General features: G+C 43.0%; 1 protein-coding gene across 1 annotated transcript in view; it reads left to right on the top strand.

Moving 5' to 3' along the window:
- Nucleotides 1-20,644, top strand: part of CHSY3 (chondroitin sulfate synthase 3) — a 497,408-nt gene that overhangs the window by 383,794 nt on the left and 92,970 nt on the right. The window lies entirely within an intron of this gene.

The raw sequence follows: 20,644 nt of genomic DNA on the forward strand, positions 1-20,644 counted from the left end.
TGAAAACAACAAAACAAAAAGTGGTTGAAACTGTTCAACACCTGGTGTAGTGAAAATTTGGCATCCCCTAAGAAGCCGTCAAAATGATCTATGTTAATGATTTTACTAGACTGGGTTAACATACTGCTGCTACCTCTGGAAAATTATATATTGGTTTAATGCGACCATTTCATTATGCCCATTTCAGCAGAATTAATCATCTGTAATGCACTGTATCTCCTTAACTTATTCCCTCACCCCCAATCAAAAATTTCAGGATTCTTACTGTGTTCTACAAAATGGCGATTTCTGCTGAACTTATGTAGTATGATTAGAAGGGAGCTTTTTATATACCTGCAATCAGTGCTGAAATAAAGGCACTTGTTAAAACTGGGTAATCACATTAAATAGCAGTGCATACAGATTGGGGAACATAAGAATAGCCATACCGGGTCAGACCAATGGTCCATCTTGCCCAATATCTTGTTTCCAATAGTGGCCAATCTAGGTCACAAGAACCTAGCAGAAACCCAAATAGCAGCAATATGCTACCATACTACCAATCCCAGGGCAAGCAGTGGCTTCACCATGTCTGTCTCAATAGCAGACTATGGACTTTTCCTCCAGGAACTTGCCCAAACCTTTTTAAAACCCAGGTAGGCTAACTGTTGTTACTACGTCTTCTGTCAAAGAGTTCCAGAGCTTAACTATTTGTTGAGTGAAACAACTATTTTCTCCTATTTGTTTTTAAAATATTTCCATGTTTCTTCATTGAATGTCCCCTGGCCTTTGCACTTTATGAAAGAGTAAAAAAATCAATTTACTTCTACTCGTTCTACACCACTCAGGATTCTCTAGACCTGAATCATGTCTTCCCTCAGCCATCTCTTTTCGAAGCTGAAGAGTCTAACCTCTTTAGCCTTTCCTCATATGAGAGGTGTTCCATCCCCCTTATCATTTTGGTTGCTCTTCTGTGAACCTTTTCTAATTCTGCTATATCTTTTTTGAGATACGGTGACCAGAATTGAATGCAATACTTAAGCTGATGTCGCACCATGGAGCAATACATAGGCATTATAGTACTCCCAGTCTTATTTACCATCCTTTTCCTAATAATTCATAGCATCCTGTTTGCTTTTGTGGCCAAATATTTCAGTGTATTATCATCAACGACACCTAGATCTTTTGGGTGCTGAGCCTAAGGTAGCTATGATTTGGATTCTTCTCATTGTGCATCACTTTGCATTTGTCCACATTAAATTTTGTCTGCCATTTGGATACCCAGTCTTTCAATTTCCTAAGGTCTTCCTGCATTCACAGTCCGCATGTGTTTTAACAACCTTAAATCCAAACACGCAGCGTGGTGTTGTCTATATCAAAACAAGGACATCAAAGTAGTCCAACTTAATCCAGAAAAAAGAAAGAGAGGGGGAAAAGTCTCAAAAGTGCTGCAATATTGAATTTTATTCATTAATTGCATGCACAACAAGTCATCATAGACTGAAAAACCCCCCCAAAATAAGTCTATTTTTATTTTCTTATATTTATAAATGCTTATATTCACACATAGTTCCAGCTCTAAAAAGTCAAACAAAACCACAAAATAACTTATCTTTTGACAAATCTGTCCTGCGTATAGACTCCGACGGTCCCGTTTCGTATTTCTTCCTCAGGGAACCCAGACGCGGACTTGTGAAAAAATTGAGTGACTAAAAAAGCGCTGGACTGGACGCTGAATCAGCTGACCAGTCCAGCGTTTTTTAGTCACTCAATTTTTTCACAAGTCCGCGTCTGGGTTCCCTGAGGAAGAAATACGAAACGGGACCGTCGGAGTCTATACGCAGGACAGATTTGTCAAAAGATAAGTTATTTTGTGGTTTTGTTTGACTTTTTAGAGCTGGAACTATGTGTGAATATAAGCATTTATAAATATAAGAAAATAAAAATAGACTTATTTTTTTTTGTGGGGGGTTCAGTCTATGATGACTTGTTGTGCATGCAATTAATGAATAAAATTCAATATTGCAGCACTTGTTGAGACTTTTCCCCCTCTTTTTCTTTTTTCTGGATTAAGTTGGACTACTTTGATGTCCTTGTTTTGATATAGACAACACCACGCTGCTTGTTTGGATTTGATTTTCATTTTGAATGGCAGATGTGTGAGATCTGAGTGTGATTTTTTTAACAACCTTAGCCACGCGGCAATGCCGATACAGCCCATTCAAAGTAAATGGGCTGTGTTGACATTAGCACATGACAGCCACTAGTGCGGCTTAGTAAACGGGGGGGGGGGGGGGGGGTTAATCACCTGGCTTGTTGTTCCAATTGTCAGATCATTTATAAATATGTTAAGTAGCACTCCACTATTCACCCTCCTCCATTGCGAGTAGTGGCCGTTTAACCCTACCCTCTGTTTTCTGTCCAATAACCACTTCCTAATCCACAAAACAAGATTGTCTCCTATCCCATGATTTTCTAATTTTCCCTGTCTCCTGAGGAACTCTGTAAAAACCTTTCTGAAAATCTAGATACACTGCATCAACTGACTCACCTGAATCAATATGTTTATTCTGGCCTTCAAAGAAATGAAGGAAATTGGTGAGGCAAGACGTCCCGTGGCTGAAACCATGCTGACTCTGTCCCATTACGCCATGCTTGTTTATGTGTTCCATAATTTTATTCTTTATAATAGTTTCCACTATTTTGCCCAATACTGACATCAGGCTTACCAGTCTGTAATATCCTGGATCACCACCCCTGGAACCCTTTTCAAAAAATGGCATTACATTGGCCACCCTCCAATCTTCAGGTACTATGGATGATTTTAACAACAGATTACAGATTACTAACAGCAGATCAGCAGTTTCATGTTGGTGAGTTTTGGAGGGCCCACCATGCAATATAAGGGGGGGGGGGTAATGGTAAGATATGTACCTGGGACCTTATATGTGATGTAAGGGGGGGGGGAGCATGCCTTAATCCCTTCAGTGGTCATTTGGTCATTCAGGGCACCTTTTTGTGACATAGTCATGACTGAGACAAGTCTAGACCAAAACATCTAACTTTTAGCCCTGAACGTTTTTGTTTTGTTCCATTGTAACAGAAAAATGTCCAAGTTCTGGGAACTCCCAGAATTATTAGGAAATTTAGACGCACTGCAGATGAACTGCATAGAAAAACATCTTAAAATGGGTTTCAAAAATAGTGATTTGGTCGTTTGGCCAAAAAATGTCCATCTGCCATTTTGTGCCACATTTTGGTCATTTTTCTGCTTTGAAAATGAGCCTCTTAATGCACATTAACCTATAAATGAACACATGTAGGAACCATGTACATGCATTAAACGTTTGTACTGTACATTAGATATTTGAGATGGAAGGATTACTCAAAATTGGGAAAACTCCCACAATTCTGAAAAAAAGCTGGGTGGTGGACTCTGGTCCTGGGGAACTGGGGAACTGAGTTCAATTCCCACCTCAGGCACAGACAGCTCCTTGTGACTCTGGGCAAGTCACTTAACCCTCCATTGCCCCAGGTATTTATTTATTTTATTTATTGTATTTGTATCCCACATTATCCCACCTATTTGCAGGCTCAATGTGGCTTACATAGTTTTGTTAACATAGTCATTGCAGGGTGACAGATCCATTTAATATTGTGCCGAGGTTAAGTAAGGGTAGAAGGAAGAAGGAAAGGGGTGATTAAGGTAGTTATAGTAGGTGGGCTATCTTGACTGAGTGGGTTGTCAGGTGGATTAGTGTGACTGTTAGTTCTCATTGTATGCTTTGTTGAAGAGATATGTATATGTAAGCCGCATTGAGCCTGTCATGAGTGGGAAAGCGCGGGGTACAAATGTAACAAAAAAAAAGGGAATAAGAGGTGAATTGATCAGATTTGCAGATGACATAAAGATATTGAAAGTAGTTTAAACACAAGCAGATGAGTAGTAACTACAGAAGAACCATTTCAGATTGGAGAAAGCTGCAGCAAATGTTTAATGTGGACAAGTACACATAAGGGAAAAACTATGCAGTATTAACTATACTTATAGAGTGGGAGATACTATGGAGAGAGTCTTTTATGTTGATACTAGTAAAAAAGCCCCGTTTCTGATGCAAATGAAACGGGGGCTAGCAATGTTTTCTTCTGTGTGCATGTGGGAGTGTGTGTGTCCCTGCCCTCTGGCCTCTCTCCCCTCCCCACTCTGAGTCCTTCACTGTTACAGAGCCAGCGATTTGATTTCGTGCTCTGCTGTTTTCCTTCACTGACTGTGTTACAGAGAAGGCGGGGCAGACACTCATAGGGAAACCGGATATCTCGCCCCCTTCACACTTCCGGCTGGAGGCTTCATAGAATGTTGGTGTTGCCTTTTATATAGAGAGATTCTTTGCTCAGTGAGTGGCTGTAGTCAAAAAAAGCAAATAGAATGATAGGAATAATTGGAAGGAATGGATAGCAAAATAGAGAATATTATAATGTGTTTGTGTAGATCCTACTCCTGAGGGAACTTTGTGCAAAAAAAAAATGTAAAATTCTGTGCACAATATTTTAAAATTCTGCATAGCTCATTTGTAGTGGGGTTTATTTTTGCATGGCATTTCCTCATCATATTACTCCTGGGGGAATTCTGCACAATTGTACAATGCAAAAGTTGTGCAGAATTCCCCGCCTGCACAGAATTCTGCACAGTCACCAGCATCAGCAGCTCTCCCTCCTCTCCCATGGAGATCGTGCGCAACAGGAGGAGGAAATGAACGGCTGCACATCAGGCTACTTTCTCCTCCTTCTGTGCCACCTTAGGCCTGACTGTTCATGTGATCCATGCAGGCCTCCATACAGCCCCACAGTTCAAATGAACAGTCCTCCCTGTGTGCATTATCTCTATGGGAGGGGAAGGGGAGAGACTGTGCTGATGCTGGCACTTGTGCAGAATTCTGCACAAATTCCACCTTGCACAGTACCACAGAATTCCCCCAGGTGAATACTGGGGTTTATCTGCATGCAAAATCTATTCTGCACATGGAAAACGTCTTTCATAATTTTGCAAAGCATTATACACACTTGTAAATACATACTGCAACAAGTTGGCATGTACTCAGGGCTGGCTCAACCACTAGAACAGATGAGGCTGTGGCCCAGGGCGCTGGTGATTAATGGTATCAAAATATACAGCCTCTGACCTCATCTGTTCTACAGGTTGTCTTTCCTCCCCTCCTCATTGGACAGCAAGGGAGTGAGAGAGGTGAGGGAGCAGGGAAAGAGGAAAGTGAGACTGGACTGGAGGGGGGATAGATGCCGGCCAAGGGAGGGAGGGTGGATGTGAAGCGACTGTTCACGCTATCCAAAAATACTAGGACTAGAGGGCATGAGTTGAAGCTACAGTGTGGTAAATTTAAAACGAATCGGAGAAAATTTTTCTTCACCCAACGTGTAATTAGACTCTGGAATTCGTTGCCGGAGAACGTGGTACGGGCGGTTAGCTTGACGGAGTTTAAAAAGGGGTTAGATAGATTCCTAAAGGACAAGTCCATAGACCGCTATTAAATGGACTTGGAAAAATTCCGCATTTTTAGGTATAACTTGTCTGGAATGTTTTTACGTTTGGGGAGCGTGCCAGGTGCCCTTGACCTGGATTGGCCACTGTCGGTGACAGGATGCTGGGCTAGATGGACCTTTGGTCTTTCCCAGTATGGCACTACTTATGTACTTATGAGAAGCTGAATCCGCAGGGGAGGGAGAAAGGAGGGGTGCCAGAAGTGATGCGCTGAGGAAGGGGGTGCTGTCAAAGCAAGTTGGCTCAGGGCACCACTATCGCTTGAGTCAACCCTCCATTACCCCAGGTACAAAAACTTAGATTGTGAGCCCACTAGGGACAGAGAAAGTACCTCCAAAGAGGGGGGTCTTTCCCGCATGGTAACACCATTTCTACCACAGCTGGAAAATGGCCGATTTTCCATTTTCCGATTTAACAACCATGTATTAATGTTGCTGTTAAAGTGTGGACATTAACGAAAATGAACACATGAGCCCTTACCACCACCTATTTTGTAGGTGGTATGGGAGTTGCGTGCTAATCCCTAGCTAATCATTTAGCACGCAGCCATGCCGAAATGTTGATTAAAACAGAAATGCCCATTCTCCGCCCCCAAACATACCCCCTCAGCTGAAAAATGAAAAATACTTTTTGGCACGTGGGTAGCAGACGCACATTTGCAACTTACTGTGGGACGCATCAGTGTGCCCCACGGTATGCCTTTTTAAGCTGTGGTAAGCATGCTTTAGTGCTTACTGAAGCTTAATCAAAGGACCCCTAAGTAAGCAATAATGACTGCCTGTCAGATTCTGGTGCAAGTGGGATCATAATTGCACAGATTCAAGGTCTCTGAAAATATCATCTTCCTTTTTTTATTTGGATTTTGCTCACACTTTTTTCAGTAGTATCTCAAGGTGAGTTACATTCAGCTACAGTGAGTATTTCCCTGTCCCTGGAGGGCTGACAATTTAATTTTGTACCTGAGGCAATGTAGGGTTAAGTGACTTAGAGGCTTATTTTCAAAGCACTTAGCCTCCCAAAGTGCTTTGAAAATATGCCTCTTAATCACAAGGAGCAGCAGTGGGATTTGAAGCAGCCACTTCTGATTGTTAAGACTGTGCTCTAACAACCACTCTATGTAGCAGTTAGGGGTCCTTTTACTAAGGCGCGCTGAAAAATGGCCTGTGGTAGTGTAGGTGCAGGTTTTGGGTGTGCGCATGTCCATTTTTCAGCGTGCCTGTAAAAAGGCCTTTTTAAAAAATTTTTGACGAAAATGGACGTGCAGCAAAATCAAAATTGGCGCGCGTCCATTTTGGGTCTGAGACCTTACTGCCAGCCATTGACCTAGTGGTAAAGTCTCACGAGGTAACCATGCATCAAATGCCACTTGGCACATGTCTGAGATGTGCGTCCAAAAATAAAAATGATTTTTCAGACGCCCATATTGTATGCGCGCCAAAATTGAAATTACCACAAGAGCCACATGGTAGCTGGGCGGTAACTCCATTTTGGCGCGCATTGGATGTGCATAGACGCTTACACGGCTTAGTAAAAGGGTCCCATAGTCTTTCCAGCTGCCAGCTGTTGGTTAAAGGTACATTAGGCAAACATAGGGACCCTTTTACTAAGCTGCAGTAAAAGGGCCATACGCTATTATTAGCATGTGGTTTCCCCACGCACTGAGGCCACTTTTCGTGTGTCTGTAAAATGGTTGCATTTCCATTTTCCCAAAAATAGCCAGACGCTAATTTACAAATTAACGCATGCACCCTTACCGATGCCTATTTAGTAGGTGGAAAGGGCTCGTGCTAACCGTGCGCTAATTGGTTGGCATGCGGCAATGGAGCTGCACTAACCAATTAGCGCCGGGCACGCCTACTCTCTGCCCCCAAACACGCCCTTGGAGCTACAAAATACAAAGTATTTTTAGTGCTGGGGAAGCATGTGCAAATGCCTGAACTATCATAGGGAGCCTGAGCGCTCTCTGTGTTAGTGCATTTTGGTGTGCGGGAAGCTGCTTAGTAAAAGGACCCCACAGAGGGGCTTAATCGAACGCGAACGCCCATCTCCATGGGAGTTTATCTCCGAGGACGGGTCCACAAAGGGGCGGGCCAGACCGTATTTTCGAAAAAGATGGGCGTCCATCTTTTGTTTCAATAATACGGTTTGTGCCGGGCAAATGCATCGCATTTGGGCGGATTTGAGCTGGGCGGTATCGGTTTTCAGTGATAATGGAAACTGAAGGCGCCCAGCTCAAAAACGAACAAATCCAAGGCATTTGGTAATGGGAGGGGCCAGGATTCGTAGTGCACTGGTCCCCCTCACATGCCAGGACACCAACCAGGCACCCTAGGGGGCACTTGAAACAATTTAAAAAAATTAAAATACCTCCCAAGTCCATAGCTCCCTTCCCTTGGGTGCTGAGCCCCCCAAACCCCACTGCCCACAACTCTACACCATTACTTAGCACTTATGGCTGAAAGGGGTCTCCTAGATGTGGGTACAGTGGGTTTTGGGGGCGGTTTGGAGCGCTCCCATTTAGCAGCACAAGTGTAACAGGTGGGGGGGTTGGGCCTGGGTCCACCTGCCTGAAGTCCACTTCACCCACAAACAACTGCTCCAGGGACCTGCATACTGCTGTGATGGAGCTGGGTATGACATTTGAGGCTGGCATACAGGCTGGCAAAAAAAGTTTTTAAAGTTCTTTTTTTTTTTGGTGGGAGGGAGTTAGTGACCACTGGGGGAATCAGGGGAGGTCATCCCCGATTCCCTCCGGTGGTCATCTGGACAGTTGTGGCACTTTTTGGGGACTTGTTCGTGAGAAAAAAGGGTAAAAAAAAAGTGACTCAAATTCTCGCTTCTGGCACCCTTCTTTTTTTCATTATCGGCCGAGCGCGCCCATCTCTCCTCGGCCGATAAACACGCCCCAGTCCCGCCTTCACGCCTCCGACATGCCCCCCGTCAACTTTGTCCATTCCCGCGACAGACTGCAGTTGGAGGCGCCCAAAATTGGTTTTCGATTATACCGATTTGGGCGCCCATGAGAGAAAGGCACCCATCTCCCAATTTGGGTCGAAATATGGGCGTCTTTCTCTTTCGAAAATAAGCTGGATAGTCATTAGGGCCAATGTCATTATAGAAAATGTCAATGCAGCATATTTGGAACTTATCATCTCTGAAATTAATATAATTTCCTCTACTGTGTTATGTGATGCTGAATGGAATTTATGTGCATGCAGAAATCCAATACGAAGGACTTAAACTAATAACGGAAAAAAAATATTCTTGACTGGTTTTGATTTCATGTAATTTGAGCATTTATAATTGCTTTACCATAGTTAGCTCAAGGTAGATTGCAATCACTTATGATCAGTTACATTAGGCCTTCACATGAAAAGCAAATCTTTTAAAATCCATTAATATCAATCATTTAACAGATATTCTTCTAAGGGGCCCTTCTACAAAGGCACGGGAAGGCATATGCACGTACAGCACATGCCAAATCTGTACTACCACCTGGCTAGCGCGTGAGCCAGGTTGTAATTCCGAATTTGGCATGTGCCGAATTCCATGGTAGAAAAGAATTTTATACCATGGGCGGCTTACCCGGCAGTAAACATCAGTCGGCACGTGCTGCATGCTTACCACGCTGGTAGCGCATGAGACCATACTGCTAGGTCAGTGGGTGGCAATAAGGTCTCAGGCCAAAAATGGACGCGTGCTGGTTTCAGTTTTAGTGCATGTCCATTTTCCAGCCAATTAAAAAAGGGCCCTTTTTTCTAGACGTGGTAAAAAAATGGCCCAGCATGCGCCCAAAAGATGCGCTCGCACTACTGCAAGCCACTTTTTACCACGGCTTAGTAAAAGGACCCCTTAAAGAACAAAGAAACAAAAGTTCCACAAATCTGGCTTTCAGCCTAATATAGGAGCCCTTTACTTAAGGGTGTTATGCTCTTAATGCGTGGTTAGCCTGCGATAACAAGCCACCACATGAACGTGGTAAAGAGTTTTCCAGTAGTGTGGCTGTTACCATGAGCTAAATTGTGCGGAGAGTGGGCGTGGAAGCATCAGCCAGTTAACATTTTATACTTAACCTGTGCTAGCTGGCTATTGCGGAGTTAATTCAGGGACACTTAGCACCTCATTTGGCTCTAAGTGCTCTTATGTTACTGTCTGCAGTTAGTGCACCCTAATGGTTACATTAGCACATGACCTTTCCCCAAAATGTGGGGAAAGCCCTCAAAATGTGTGGCGTAAAATTTGTAGTTATTGTGTAGTAAGATTCCATTTTAAAACTTGTTAACTGCAAATTCTAGTGCACTTAAGTAAAAGGGCTCCATAGTCTTGTTCCATGTCTCCTATAGTCTGACTGATCTTACTGTTGGAACCTGTAATCGAATCTCCCTGCCTGAGTGCAGATGTCGAATACGCATGTATAGCAATAGCAGCCGACCAAGTGCTAATCCATACAGAATTTAAAATATAAACAATAAAGGGTGTAGTTATCAAGATGTGTTTTGGCCCTCACACACATTATTTGCCCCTTAATATGCACTACTGGGAAATAATATGTGTTATAGTATAGTAGCACAAAAGATTCGATAGTGTGGAATAGATAGTCATGAGAGCTGGTGGTATTTTAAAATCCCAGGAGCACTGAGCCATAAAGCAGTTTGACTTCTAGGTTGACTATTAGGGGTTGCTAGTGCCATTTTGGACCTGGCGCCAGCAGACACAGAAGTGACAGGGGATTCCTTTTACAAGTTAGGTAGGCTGGGGGGGGGGGCACTATGAGAGGTTGTGGGCGCTTTTGAGGAATGGGAATCCTAGATGGGGGAGGGAGTTGATTGGAGGTCTTCAGGGAGAGAAAAAATTGGGGAGAGGGTCTTTGTGGCAGGAGAAATTGATTTGGGGGGCATTGGCAGGAAGGGGAACTTCCTTTCAATTTGTCTGGCCCCTATAAGAAGCAGCCAAAAGCATCGGGCCATGGCTTTGATCCTCCCAGCCAGGAAAAATTATGCCAGCTTTTCATTGATGTTTTTTTTTTCCAGGAATAATGCAGCCTGCAGTGTTCACCTCAAGCTGCATTATTCAATTTACTAGTAGTGAGGTGTTTTGCATGCTTTGCCTCTTATGTATCTCTTGGTACCTTAAATTAACATGTTGCGGTAATATAGCAGACATTATTATTGCCTTTTAACACATGTTAAGGGGCAAATAATGCACATTATGGCTATAGCACTCCTTAATAACTTCCCCCTAAAATTTGTGAGGAAAGGAACAGAACTCTTGGACTGTAAAAAAAAATGAAAAATGTACAATAAAATAGCTCAAAAATTAAATGGAGAAAAATGAGAAGTAGCATTCAGAAAAAAATAGAAGAGAAACAGTTGTGAATGTTTGGAGAGTGAGAGAGAAACATTACATAGGAAATTCTTTTCTCACAGATCATGCATAAAGGGAAGGATTTCTATCATTCTAAATGGCAAAGATGTAAATTAGTCCTAGAAACTTAACTCTTCTGGTTTCAGTTCACTCATCTGAAGGACGAGTAGTGGTAGAAAGTAGGGTTGCACATTTGTTTGAAATGACTGGGAAACATAGGGGTCCTTTTACTAAGGTGCACTGAAAAATGGCCTGCGGTAGTGTAGGTGTGGGTTTTGGGCGCGCGTAGAATAATTTTTCAGCGCACCTGTAAAAAAGGCCTTTTTAAAATTTTTGACGAAAATGGATGTACGGCAAAATGAAAATCGCCACACATCCATTTTGGGTCTGAGACCTTACTTCTTCCATCCATTGACCTAGTGGTAAAGTCTCAAGAGGTAACTGGGCGGTAATGACCTACGCACGCCAAATGTCACTTGGTGCGCGTCCAAGCACGTTGAGCATGAGTAGACGCTTACGCAGCTTAGTAAAAGGGCCCCATAAACTGCAATGTTGTTTCATATCATTTCTAACCCAAATGACAGGAAACCCCCAAAATGTCAGTTTTTTTTTCCTTAAATTTCAGATTTAATGACAAGTGTTAATAGCTATCAGGCATAAGCCAGTTTTAAACTTGTGACCTTTGGGTTGGAAGGCATCTGCTTTCCAGGAGCAGCTTTGCTAGCTGTCATATATATCTGGTTATCCTAGTTCCTGACTGGACCAGCAGGGACCAGCTCAGGGTAGGCTTGAGCATCTGTCTCTGGGATTGTTTCCTTTTGCTTCAGTGTGTTTTCTTCTCTAGTCCTCCATTTGGTACCTGCGTTTGCCTTACTTCCTGAGGGCTCAGGATTGCAGTATCTTATCAAGCTCTTTGCTTCCAGTAATTCTTGTTTGCCTGTTTGTGTTGGATGCACTTCTTGGAGGTACAGTGACATTAAGATTCACATTGAGCAATCCTAGGTCTTGTCTTGTTTTAGTCTAGTATTCAAGCCTCAGGAACTCTGTGACAGAATAAATGAGAACAATTGACTCAGTCTTTTAAATTTAAAAAAAAACACCCCAAAACAAAACAATAGAAGAACTCAGCTAAATTTGAGTGCAGACAGCAGCAGAGATCCCAGATTACCCAGTTCAAAAAGGGAGGTTTTAGTCTAGTCCTATATTTCTGACAACCCTATCATGATACATTATGGGACTCGCAATATGGATTTCAATGGGTATGTAACCCTGGTCTCATCACATAGTGTTCAGGCACTAGCTAATTTGTCGCGGGTCTAGGAGCAACCTGAGACCAGGGCCACAAAGATTCAAGACTTTTGTCTTTACCAAGTTCTTAGTTCCTCAAATTCACTGAGTTGGGCACAGGCCAGGGCCGGATAAAAATCCAAAAGGCTGTAGGGTTATGAGCTGGGCTTTATTTCTCGTTTACTCTGGGAGTAAATAAATTCCACTCTCACTCAATAAAAAAGACTCCAGTCCAGAGAGTTATGCAAAAATAACCAAACTTTACCAAACATATGCAACAGGCAGTTCAATTCTTCCTTGAAACAGTCAATTTATAATCCACTTACTCTCGGATTCTATATATCGTACCAAGATTTCCACATGGAAATCGAAGAGTATTCCATAACAATGCACTTAACTTAATTAGTTAACAAGCTAATCAATGCAGATAATTGGATGTTAACATGCAATTTTCAACACTAATTGGCATTAATTAGAATTTGCGCACACTACCCGCCAAGTGTCTTCTGCAAAGCGGTGCGTATAAATTCTAATGTGTGCTGCCAAAAAGGGGGCTTAGATATGGGTGTGGAATGGGCAGGTCATGGGCATTCCAGAAAACTATGCGCACGGTTATAGAATAGACCTGTTCTGCACCTAACTTAGGCGCCGGTATTTACACCAAGTTTTACTTGGCTTAAATGGCTTTGCCTAGAGTTAGGTGCTGTCATGGCCGCTCAGCATATTCTATATACCATATCTACTGAAACTGAGGCATACCGTATAGAATGTGCTTAGGCAAATTTCATTTCAGTGCCAAATTTTTAGGCATGATACATAGAATGTAGACCTTTATTGTCAGATGCAAATTATAATCCAAAACAATTTAGGGATATGGTGTATCTTCTCAATTTATAATCCTACAGTATGTATATATTTACAGCTCCATCTGTCCATACCCTTCCCTTCTGGGTGAAACAATCTAAAGCTATGCCTGCAGCACTTGTGCAGCATGGAGATCTTCCGTTTGGATCAGACCCCCCTGGTCTGTCTATCCCCTCTCCTCCAAAGCAGTACCTCTCTGGGCTACCAGCTGTGGCTCTGAACAGCTGTTCACTGTTCCTCCTCCTAGGCTGGGAGACCCTGTTTCCCACCTGGAGCACTCCTCCTTCTCATGGTTAATGCTGGAATTTGCAGAACCCACTTCTTTGGTCAGCCTTAGTTTCTTGAACCCATCCAGGACGCCCCCTCTCCTCCAAGGGTCCCAGAAGGGGTACAGGTGACCTGGTGCACTCACCATCACTAATATTTATTAACTCTTAACTCCTCCCACACTGTCACTCAACAACCAGAAACATTTTTCTCTGCAACTTACCAAGGAACCCACCCCCTTGGGGTGGATCCTTTACCACCGACAACTCCAAAACTCTCCCCTCAGAGAGGCTGGAGAGATCTCTCATAACTTCATCATAAAGCGTTTGGGGACAGACTTAAAAATATTTGTATGTATACTTTGGAAGAAAAGCAGGAGAGGGGAGATGTTTAAATACCTCCATGGCCTTTGTCATAAAGCTTATAGGGACAGACTTAGAGACCTCAATATATATACTTTGGAAGTAGGCAGGACAGGGGAGATATGATAGAGATGTTTAAATACCTCCATGGCATAAATACACAGGAGGCGAGTCTCAATTGAAATGAAGCTCTGGAATGAGAGGGCATAGGATGGACAGACTCAGAAGTAACCTGAGAAAACACTTCCTCATGGAAAGAGTGGTGAATTCATGGAACGGTCTCCCAGTGGAGATGAAAACTATATCTGAATTTATAACAGCTTGAGACAGGTATGAAGGATCTCTAGGGGAGAGGAAGGATAGTAGATGGTATGAATGGTCTTTATCTGCCTTCATTTTTCTATGTTTCTGTGGTCTATGATTTGGTTTGTAAGTTCAAAACCAGGATTGGCCAAAATGTCTCCCTCCTAGAAATGGGTAACTTGGCATACTTGGTATACTAATGGATTGCTTCCAGTCATTCTTGTTACGTCACTGGAGGCCTAGGTGGACTTTAAAGCCTTCTCCTCAGAAGAAAAAACTTATACTGGGTTACTCCCCTGCTGGATGAGAACAACCCACTTCTGTTCATTTAAAAAACTTTATAACTACCATGACTCTCAGGTTTGGGATACCCTCACATGCTCCAAATATTCCTAAGTCTATGGCTTTAAGCTATGTTTCTAAACCCCTGCTTCCAATACTCAAACTCCTGGTATTCCAGTCCGGGAGCTACAGCTATCTTTGTTTTAGTGTAATGATGCTGGGAATGAAGGGGTTTCACTCCAATCCTGACACTATACCACCAATGATAACCCTGGTAAGTGCTCAGGGGGGATTGACTGCTGCTTTGATGTGTGTGTATGTGTGTGGGGGGGGGGATACATTTCCTAACGCTCGTGCCAGGAGGGATTGAAGGGGGCTGGGGTGGGTCGGGTGATGCTCTTATTGGGGTGTAGGTTGTCATTGGGGATTCAGGTTGTGTTTGGGGGGTTGGGATGGTTTGCCAACAAAATAAAACAAAACAAAATGGCCCCAGATATTCAATGCAGAGCCATTTTCAGTGACCTGCATTGAATATTGAATATGCAGGGTTTCTGTTGGCCAGCTCTAACTTAATTGGCTATGTGAATATTCAGCGCTGGCAGGTTAAGTTAATAGCGGGCAATGCGGTATGGTCCAATTTGCCCACTAAACTTAGCTGGCCAGAGCTTGAATATTTGCAGATAACTGGCTATATCATGTGATTTAGCTGGTTAGCCACTATGTGAACGGCTCCTGGACGGTTAAATAGTTTTGAATATCGGGGGGTAAGTCTGTTTGGGGCTTTCTAGTACAGTGTCATGTGGTTGAGAGGTCTCTGATCCCAAGTAAAGATATATCCACCATAACAGCACTCAAGGAACCACACAGGAGAGCTGAGATTTCCCAAAATATCAATGTGGTCACCAACTGGACTGTCCATCCCCTTCAGAATAATTTTAAACATATTTTTCCTGTTACTTTTTCAACCCCTTTTGGCTGCCACCTCTTTGAAGCTGGTTAATTTGGCCTACGATAGCATTACAATCCTGAATGTTTTATGTTAATCTCTGTTTATTGATCTACCTGATTCCTTATTGTCTTGTGTATAGTGCAGTTAATAAGTGCATAAACAAACAAAAAATGGGCACAAAACCAGGAGTCCCAGAGACTGGATCACAGTAAAGCTAAAACCAAATTTACTGCTGAACTCTTCACACAAGTGATCCGTTCCACAATTCAATACAAATGTCTTTTTTAAGACCATTTATACACTATTCGCCAGTATTTCTTATTCTGGATCATCATTAGCTGTCTACCTTAGTATTTAGACTCCTGATGCAGGCCCTTTGGCCGAAACACAACGGTTGTGTCGAGTCAAATATATGAGTCAAATATACTAATTAATAAAATTTGGTTTTAGCTTTACTGTGATCCAGTCTCTGGGACTCCTGGTTTTGTGCCCACTTTTTTGTTTGTTTTACAAAGTATCCGTGGGTCTTCTTTGAGTTCTCCACGCTTTGTGGATTCTCTATTGTTAATAAGTGCATGCCAGTAAAGCCATTTGATGTTCTAGGTACCTGGGGGGGGGGGGGGGGGGGGGGGGGGGTTGTCACAGAGGTCTATGAGCAACTATCTGTTTTGAAACCATCCAACCACTGTTCAGCAGGCACAAGTCCCAGAGCCCTGATGTTACTTTTAGTCCTTTTCCTATATGTTAAGGAAATACTTAAAATTCTAACAGAAGGTCACAAATATTTGAAAGGACAGAACACAAATCTCCTTTTGGCATACGGGGATTGCTGATGTCAGACCATCCAGCTGTCTAAAAGAACAGTTTACTGAAGTAGAGGAAGAATTGTTTAAACAGCCTAAGTGAAACCAAACCATCTTTACTCATGTCTCATGTGTCAAACCTTATGACAGAGAGCATCCTGTATGAATCCCTTATGTGTCCCTGGTGGCTGTGCTGCTCTTCTGTATTTAACTTAGCACATACATGGCTCCTATGACATCCAGCATCCCCTCTGTCTTGCTTTTCATTCATCTTGGTACACTGGTATTCACACACTCAGGGGTCCTTTTACTAAGGTGAGCTAAAAAATGGCCTGCGCCGGTGTAGGCGTGTGTATTGGACACGCTCAGGTCCATTTTTCAGCATGTCTGCAAAAAAGGCCCTTTTCTGGCTGAAAATGGACGGGCGACAAAATAAAAATTGCCGTGCAGTCATTTTGGGCCTGAGACCATACTGCCACCCATTGACCTAGTGATAAGGTCTCACACGTTAACCGGGCGGTAATGGTCTATGCACGTACAATGCTGATTACCACCTGGTTAAATTTTCCAGTGCGCTTAGTGGATGCGCATAAAAAATGAAATTACCACCCGGTCCATGCAGTAGCCGGGCGGTAGTTCAAAATTGACGCATGTAGGACGCGCATACGCGCCTGCACGGCTTAATGAAAGGCCCCTAATTTTCAGAAAGGGAAGCATAAGCAGGTTTCAAAGGTAAAATTCATGTGACTGAAAAGGACAGTGAACTATTTAATATTGCTGTATTCTGTATTTCCAGGTAAGCTTGTTTCACCTCTTGCACTTTTGATCTTGCATACTGTAGAAGCTTGTCCTGCGGGAACAGGGCATATTCCTTTCCCTTAGATTGGATGCCAGAGATTTTCCATTTTAAATGAGGTGTAAATTGCACAGGGGGAGTTTATGATTAACTTTATTGGAGCTGGAAGTGTGCCTTCACATTACACTGCATTTATTGGTTTTCATGCAAGTTAGTGCCTAATGGTGCTTCTGTCATGTATTAAAGCTCAGGATTGCAGTATATGATTCTACAGAAGGGTACATGAGCTAAAGTGCAGGTATAATATAAATTGCAAAAAAAAACTAAATGATATCATTCAAAAAAAGATCTTTCCCCCTGATATTCAGAGCTATTTAACCAGCCAGACATGTTAAATAACATATCAGCGCCTAATCACTAATATTCGTGGGCAGATAACCACTTATCTCTGCTGAATATTGCCAGTGAGCGTCTAGCTCATAACTAGCTATATTGTGTGACTTATCTGGTTAGGTGCCATTTAGAGTGGAGGAGTGGCCTAGTGGTTAGGGTGGTGGACTTTGGTCCTGAGGAACTGAGTTCAATTCCCATTTCAGGCACAGACAGCTCCTTGTGACTCTGTGCAAGTCACTTAACCCTCCATTGCCCCATGTAAGCTGCATTGAGCCTGCCATGAGTGGGAAAGCATGGGGTACAAATGTAAAATTAAAAAAAAAAATATGGATAAGTTTAGTGGTCAACAAGGACTGTATAAATAGCTCTCCTACCTTTAACCACTAAAAAGCTAGGAGCAGATTCTATATATGGTGCCTAGATTTCTGCGCAGAATATGCACGTAAGTTAATTGGCATAGCAAGCCAGTCAGCATTTTTAACAGCACTTAATAAGAAATAATGAGCACTAATTGGCAATTATCACAATTTATGCATGGAAATCGCTAACCATATTCTATAGAGAACTGCACCTAAATTGTAAAGCGCACAGTTCAATATAAACACGTGTAGTTTAAAAGGGGTGTGTTTATAGGCGTGTTTATGGGCACTTCATGGGTGTTCCAAAATTTCCGTGCTTAATTACAGAATAGGGGTGAGTGCGATTAAATCTACGTGCACAGATTTACACCAGGTTTTTTTGGCGTAAATGGGTGCATCTAGATTTAGGCGCTGCAGTATCGACTAAGCGTATTCTATAAACCACACCTAAATCTTATAGAATACACATAATTCTGCACAAATTTTTTTAGATGCCATATATAGAATCTGGCTCTTAGTGCTGAATATTGGCATAGCCAGTTAACTTTTTAGCAGTTAAAAATCCCCAGATAATCAATGCCAGTCGCTGGAAACAGCCTGGCATTTAATATTCAGGTTTATTTATTTATTCCATTATTTAGCACTTCCTCCCGACAGAACCCGAAATGGGTTACAGAATTACATTCATAATATAATAAAACATCACAACATATAATAAATAAATAAAATTAAATTACAGTTTCAGCCTGATAATTTCCATTTCAACTCATCAAATGGCGAGGTTAAAACCAGGGGTGTAGCTATGGTTGGGCCTGGGTGGGCCCAGGCCCACCCAATTTCGACCGAAGCCCGCCCACCCAAGCGCACACACACTGCAGCAGCGCGTACCACGGAGACAGCACCCGCTCTGGCTCAGCTCTCTCCAGGTTCCTTAATCTTTCAAGGCCAGCCCGATTTCGGCGGCTCAGACCTGCCCACCACCCAAGCGCACACAACTCACTGACTGCAGTAGCACAGCAGCCTACATGTCGCGCCGTCGCGGGCACCCGCTCACTGCCGCTCAGCTGATCATCTCTCCAGGTCGCATCATCAGCGCGTCTTAGTAGTTGCTGTTTTCCTCCATCCTACGTGGACATGGCTGTGTGCGGCAGGGGCGTGCTCAGCCTCGCTCCGCTTGGCCTCGGCTCCGTCCACTTGCTCGTGGTGGCATCTGAGGGGCGGGCATAGCTGCACGTGCACGCACGGCACGTAGGGTTAGAGCGAGCCTCAGCCTGCCCTGGCCCTGCCCTGAAACGTGGGAAATTGGGAAAGAAAGGTTCTCTCCGAAATTCGAATTGAGAAGATTATTCCAGAATCGAGTAACTTTACTGCCAACTCCAAGCAGCAGCAGCTGCCAGTCCAGCCCAGCCCAGCAGCAGGTAATAAAATTGACAAATGCTTTTTTTTTTTACATTACAAGTTTGATATGGCATAATGTAACTATATTTAAAACTATTGTTTTTTTTCACATTAAGTAAGTGGTTTATGTTGATGCAGGGCAGCTATTGAGCAGAATACTTAGAAATCCATCATCAAGTGCATTCTAAGGCATTATTTTGTAGTATCCCAAGAAACACTACTCATGTCTCTCTCTATATATCTATCTATATACATATATATATATAGTGCCCACCCATATTAGCTCTGGGCCCACCAAAATGTCAGGTCTGGCTACGCCACTGGTTAAAACAAGTAAGTTATAACAGCCTTACGAAATCCTAAAAGATCATTAATAGATCTCACAGAGGGAGGAACCTTGTTCCACGATCAGGTCATAAAATAAGAGTAGACTCGAGGACGGTAAATAGTTTGTCCTAACTTTATTCGCCAAGCTAACTGTGCAACGGTCTGAATATTGGCCAGTATGATGTTAACCTCCGGCTGGCCGTTCTAACTGGATATTCAGTGTTGGAGTGTTAAGCTTTTATTTGTATCTGCCTTGCTGCTCTTTTGCTATTGGCAGTATATCAAGATTTTGTAAATAAAATAAATAAATATACCAACCAGGCTTAGTTCTGCTCGCGGCTGTCAGCATCCTAAAAACCAGGTCTTAGAGATACCTATTGTAATCTAATTTTTCATTTAGTGCTATGTATTCTAACTCTCCCGCCTTTTTTTTTTTAGGCCTTTAACATTTGTATACAGATACTTGAAATAATGGCTGTTAGGGCTGCCTTATGCAGGACTAACAGAAATTCAAATGTGTTTTTTTTCCAAAAGATCTGAGACAGCGATGACCATGCTGGGAGGAGGTAGGCACAATATACACTACACTTAACTTCAGCAGTTCTACCCACCGCTTCCCAATTTTGGGTATTAACTTTCTCCAGAGCAGCCAAGAAACAGGTAAAAGCACATAAGCGCTATCTGTCGGGCTGCTGCGGGCCCAAAGTCTTATTGTATGAGCTGTGACATCTTGCAGTTTGTACCGCGAGACTTTGGTCCTGCATCTGGCAGACCAAGCTGAAGTGCTTAAGCGCTATTACCTGCTTCTTAGCTCGCTTGGGAAAGGTTGAAGACTAGAATTGAAGGCAAAATTACAGTACTGCTAGAGGAAAATGCAGTGTGTGCTGAGCTTACTTCAACCCGCCTCCTCGACTCTAAAGAATTTTTATAGATCTCGAGAGAAGAGGCAGGAAGTGTTCTTTAAACTTTATATGCCACCCTGCAGGCCCAACTTGAGCAAGTCCCTTTCCCTGCACTCACTGACTCCCTCCCTCCTTAGCCACCTCAGCCAGTCCCCTTCGCAGACCAAACCCTCCCCGTGCCTTTAATATACACCCAACTCCCCTCTATAAGACCCCCTTATACACATGAACGCACACCCACTGCACGAGGCACCCCATGCTGATATACCTAACCTATACACACTCCCACACATCAAACCCCCTGTTTGACTAAATATCCACAAGACTCTATTCCCACTCCTTAGACGTCTTACCTACACGAGACACCCTCAGACACTTCCACTCTCTTAGATACCATCTATGCATCCCACATGTACCCTCCTGCCCAAGACATCAAACCCTGGCCCTACACACAC

The sequence above is a fragment of the Microcaecilia unicolor genome, chromosome 2, assembly GCF_901765095.1.
Source record: "Microcaecilia unicolor chromosome 2, aMicUni1.1, whole genome shotgun sequence".
Taxonomy (NCBI): Eukaryota; Metazoa; Chordata; class Amphibia; order Gymnophiona; family Siphonopidae; genus Microcaecilia; species Microcaecilia unicolor.